This window comes from Centropristis striata, chromosome 3 (genome assembly GCF_030273125.1).
Source record: "Centropristis striata isolate RG_2023a ecotype Rhode Island chromosome 3, C.striata_1.0, whole genome shotgun sequence".
NCBI classification, from domain to species: Eukaryota; Metazoa; Chordata; class Actinopteri; order Perciformes; family Serranidae; genus Centropristis; species Centropristis striata.
Genome location: NC_081519.1, coordinates 13,134,122 through 13,140,242, shown reverse-complemented (window position 1 = coordinate 13,140,242; position 6,121 = coordinate 13,134,122).

The window sequence follows — 6,121 nt, the reverse complement described above, 5'->3', positions numbered from 1 at the left end:
GTAAACAAGGAAACTTCACACACAACTTCTGCCTATATACAGTGTTTTTGTCTCTATTTAAATCAAACCGCTGCTTCAAATGCCTGGACATTGTATGTGTGTGTGTACGTGACGTGCACACACACACACCAACACAACCAACATACTCAGTTATTCATTTAGCCATTCAGTTGAGCTACCTCTTTGTTTTACATCACCTATGTGAAACAGTAACTTTTACACAGAACAATTTAGATACAGTACGAATGACGTTTCAGTTCATCGGTGCAAAAGCAGTGCCTGCACATTACTTTAATCGTTTGATGTTTCAACTTTTTGTTTATCCATCTGCTTCTCTCTAAGGCAGCGTTATGTATATGACTGTGTATACAATTCAAACACATGCCTTTCGCCTTTCACCAAAGGTATGGTCAACTACTTTCTTAAAAAAAAAAAGCTTCCAGGACCTAAAAATAACCTTGCTGCTTCATGGCTCGTTTCGTGCATGCAGCAACTCGACATGCGAGCAAGTTGTCGGTCTAGCCTCACAACCTATGAAGGAAACTGTCATAATGTAGGTTTATACTGCAGAGTACAGAGCATAGTCTCTAATTTAGTGCGGTTTTGATAGGACTTTGGGGTGCCTGGTTTTGAGGTGAGAATTAGCCACTAAAATGTGTTAGCTACTTTTACACTGCTAACTGTCAATCAAAGCGAGCCTGCATTACGGCTCGTTACTCTTTTAAAATTGTTTTTTCATTATTCTTCTCTTTAGTTTAATTGTTTGTTTCCCTGTAAATAGTTAATTACTACCACATGTAACCCTAAGCACTGTTATACCACCTTTTACTCAAGCCTATGTATTGATACAGTATCTATATTATCACAGATTTTAAAGGGCTAAGATGCCAAATCTAACTGGAATAGTAAATCGAGGCCAAAGCAAGGGGCCTGTCTTGTTAATATATAGCTGCATACCATACTTGGAATTGGCATATATACTGATGTAATTGCAATGGATGTTTGTTTTTGTTTGTTTTATACGTCATTTCACCTTTAAAAGCAATTCCATGAATTGTTCCTCCTCAGTAAACAGTGAGCTCGGCAGGCGGAGAGCTTGGGAAGCTGCTTCAGACCTCCCCAGATATCACACACCCTTTCGTTTCTGACAGGGAAGTGGATTTTCTAGAATGTCGGAGGGCCTGGCTGTCGTGTTGTTGTAGCGCACCTCTTCAGCCGGGCCCTCCTGTTTGATGATGTATGCTGCGCAGCCCTCTAGTGGCTGCATTGTGTAAATACCAGGTATAAATATATATATGTATAAAATATGTCCGCCGCTGTACATAGGGCTACATAGATATTTCTCAAAGGCTAATTTTCTCAGAAGTATATATGCAAATACAATATTGACCCTTTTTTTGATTCATTATCACTTTGTTCTGAGACACTATGCTCTTTTGATCATGTTTTTCTGGTAAGAATGGGTTAGAAATGGCTTAAACAGGGATTGATTGCGTGTGTGTGAGACTCAGTCAAATTTTCTGTTTAGTGGTGGGTTGATGTATTTGCCTAATTTCCAAGGTTAATGTTTCCGAAAGAGGACATGCTAAACATAACGTGCTGCTCTCTAATATAAGCCATATAGATCACTAAGCTAGTTATACACCTGATACATTACAGTGCATCGAAACGATGACTCCAGAGCCTTGGGTATCCTCATTATATAATCTTCTAAACTCATATGCTATTTACCCATGGCTCTTGGAAGATAAGCTTGTATATGATAGGAACTCATATGCTTTCTCTTTGCTGTCAATCTTTGGCTTAAGCTTCATCAGACAGCATCTAATGGCTTGTAAACCAAACTGCCAAGAGAATTTAAGCGCTTAGGTTTAGTGGCCAGTAATGTATGGCTTGCTGCATGTGGGATTATGGTAAAATTATATGAGATGACATGTTTGTTTTATATCAAGACAGCTCCCCAAAGAAGTTCATTTGATTTCACTAAAGCATCTTGGCTTAAAAGAAGTCATTTGCAGAGATGACACAAGTTTATACTTCTTTTTTTTTTTGTCTTCTATTTGCTGTGTGACAGAAGACGTGAATTAAAACGAATCCCGTGATTGGCCGTATGGGCCTCCTGTGTCAGAGCAGACCACAGTTACTCTGTGAGTTTAGAGGAAGATGGTGGGAGAGAGCATGTGTTTGTCTTTGAGTTGGACGTTGTGACAGTTGTTGCTTTAATTTGTCCAGCCCACATGGTTTGTTAACCTTCCGTAGGATTTTAAAACCCATTCTCACTGAGGCTTTATTCCAACTAGGGCTGTACCGAATAGTTCAAAGCTTCTAATATAATGTTAATGTTTAAATTTTAAACCAACATTCAACTTTTTTTTGTTGAAACATCTATTCATTCTGTTAAACCTCAGTTGCAATTATAGTAAGGCTACACTTATATAATTAGTATTATACTGATGGAAACAACTCTTTGCAGTCACCATCTAATTCTACTGAAACATTTCCAATAACTCCAGAGCGTTGTTAACTCCAAAAGGTCAAAATTTGATTCAAAACATCTTTGTATTTGGAGAAATTTTCAGCTTCATTTGTTGGCATTTAGCCTTTTTAGAAAACAACATTTTCACTGGGGTCAAAAAACTGTTGCTCTCCTGCCTGCTTCCCACAAATGGAGGCATGCATCTGAATTAACAGGGCAACAAGTTGCAATCCAACAGCGCCATAATTTACATTTATTTTACCACAATAGCGGGGGAAATTATTATTTTTTTAGGGTGATGGCATCATAAAATCTGAGGATAGCTATCCGAAGCTTCAGTCGAAAAACCTCAATCGAAGCTTCTAATGTAAAAATAAAACTTCGGTACAGTCCTAATTCCAACTCTTCATCAGTCACTGTGACAGTCTGCAGAGATAATCTGCATAGCAGAGATAGTAAAAATTGTTTTTGGTTGTTTGCGTATTATTCACGTAATCATATTGAGTTTTGGTCTTCTTGAAAATCATTGGGATTATGTAGTGTGTGTATATAAATATATATATATATAATTCCATGTGCCCCACAAATCTTCCTACCGTGATTGAACTTTAAGGAGTTGAGGATTGAGTGTCTTTAGGCAGTACCACTCATATGTATAGTATATCAGTTTGATGAGGGGTATGATGTGCTTGGTTACTGAACACTGACTTTTGAAGTTTTTGAAAAGTCTCCATGTTGATTTTTCTCTGAATACATACTTCTGTATGTAGTTATGGGTTTGATTTAGTTCTATATTGTTTTTGAGATAGAGATGCAGTGTTGATTTGTGTATGTTTAATACAGCGGGAGGTTAGGTGAACATTGTAAGTGCCACGGGGAGAAAGGTTCCCTCCACATAAGAACAGGGTAAAAGAGGAGTTGCTCTTGGGACTTGAAAACCAAACAGGAAGTGACTTGTGGATGCACCGTATATTATTAAGCAAGTAGATTTCAGTCAGTACCACACTGTGCCAGGGGAATTCTTACTTTAGGTTTAATCATAAGACCTGAAACCCCTTTTTTCCCTTTTTATTATCTGATTAAATGTTTTTAATTCCCCACCCAACACATTGTACATAACATGCAAATACAGTAAATCTGAATATGTTGCATCCCCAAAGTTTCCTGTTTGGTTTCACCATGGAAGGCTGCTCAGAATCCGTAAGTTTTTAACTCTGCATTGGGGTTGTTGAAAAATACTGGAACTTGAAAACCATACGTCAGTGGAAATCCACCACAATTAGATGGCTCCATCTTTGGCAAGATTTCCTCAAGATTGGCAAAAGAACACAGTAACAACGCCTGCAATATACAACTCATGGTACACTATCACCAGCAAGCTTTACAGTTTATCATGTTAGTAGACATTTTTTAAGTTTTTTGTATAACTGTTGCCATTACAAATCCTGTCTGTAAAAACATGTATGATATCATTCATAGAACAGTTGGCCACCTCCCGTGCAAAGGCTTTCAAGTCTTTTTTTTTTCCTCCCATAAGGACAGGGATTGTAATGGAATCAACTTAATTTAGTTCTTACAAAAAGGAGTGTCCACAATGGATGTACACCATAATCTACCTAAAAAACCTACCTCTTTTAGCTCAGATTTTGCTTTAGCATTAAGCATTTGCCTCTGTTTTTACTTTTGTAATATTTGTATTCATGTTGGTATTTATTGCTGTCTAATGAGTCATACTTCAATGATTACCTCAGAGATATCTCACACATTTGGGAGAGTCCAGCTAATGAAGTCATTCATAGTTTGTTTGTTTTTGTACAGTTTTTTTTCTTCTCAGACTTAGCATTGCCTTTTTTTTTTTAACGCACAAAATACCAGGAGTGTTTTTTAATATAGTGCCTGCACTCTGACCAACAGGATTCAGACTGGCTAGGGTGAGGCTGCATTTACTCCAAGAAAGACATCCTTCTCTGTAACTTTTTCCTTTGGATATTTTGGTAATTTTCAGGAACAGATACGATTAATTATGTCTGGGAATCACCAGAGGCCCCCAAAATACATTTTGCAATGTGCTGCGTATTGAATATATATAATGCAATATATTTTGTTTTATTAGCTTTCTTTAAACTGCATATTGTGTCCCCAAAGGAAGGACAAAAAAAACTTTGTCAACACTGCTTTTACCTAATGAGATAAAGTTTCCCGTCTGTTTATCTCACTTCATTCTTTTGTAGTAAAATGGGATTGTAAAGCAGATAAACTGACCAAGAAGATCACAAAACATTTCATAATGTTGCATTCACCTGACAAACTGAACTATTTGTATTACAGTCTACATAGTCCAACTTAAAGGATCATTTGCATTTTTTTAAAGTAAGGTTCTATGAGGCACTTATTCATCGTCAGTTTATTTTCGACAGTAGGTGGTGGATGGCACACTCCTAGTTTAGAGGAGCAGACAGGAGTCCAAACTCTGAAGCTAATTGATGTAGTTCTGTGGACGGGGCAGCAGCTAAACATATTTTAACAGGCTGTTCTTTGAAGGCTGTACTGATAATATTTTTACTGCTGTATCTTGCCACCAGACCACCAGCTCTTTGTACACAAGGAGAACTGAATGTTCAGATTTCAGATTCAGAAGTCCCTTTATTGTCATTGATCAGAGTAACAAGTACCATTACAATGAAATTAGCCATTGACAAAAACAGTAATTTTACCTCGCAGAACACAGGAGTTGCTGGTCTACCGATGCCTCGATTGATTAGTTTGTTATTGTGTTACTTCAGAATTGGAACTAACCCTTAAAAACACTATAATTCAAACACAATAACGCAATCAAATCAACCAATCAAGGTAGCGGTAGACCAGCAACTCCCATGTTATGTGAGATTAAATTGATGTTTTTGTCAATGGAGTCAAGTGGTTTTCACAACAGCTACATGCGGAAAATATCCAAAAATCAGCATACACTTAAACAGATACCGATTTAGGTTTGCTAAAATACATTTTGCCGTTGTCCTCGTCCACAGCAGTACTTTGCTAAGCTTCTGTACCCTTGCCTGTTTCTCTGGGACATGCAGACAGCCATCTACTGCAGTTAACACACTGACTAGATATAAATGCCTCATGCAAGCGCACTTAAACAAAATCCAAGCTATACCTTTAACTGAATGCGGTCATGTATGGGCTACTGTACAGTGATTTTCAACAATGCAACTTGTACAAAAAAGTTATGAAGCCCCTTCAGCAACTGGGGAATTAAAAAGTAAAAACCTCTTTACTTAGCACTGTTGAGTGGAATGAAAAAAAAAACAATTGATTTTATTATTAATGTACCAAAAAGTTTGATTTTTTAAAATTTTAAATATTAATAATTTATTTAATAAAATATCGATGTTGGCGTCCGTGTACCAATGGAATATTGCAGTACTATGTTGCATCGATTCCCCCCCCCGCCCCCCCCCCCCACCTCTTTTTATATAGATCATAAGGGCAAACAGAAACAGAGAACTTTGTGAAGTAAATGCAGTTGTAATAGAAGAAGGAACAACCTGAAAGACTTTGTGGCAGTTGGAGAAGCGGGAGGTGTTTTTGCGCTCCATTTGGTACCATTAGCATGATCTTTCCTCTGTAGTACACCATCCTTCC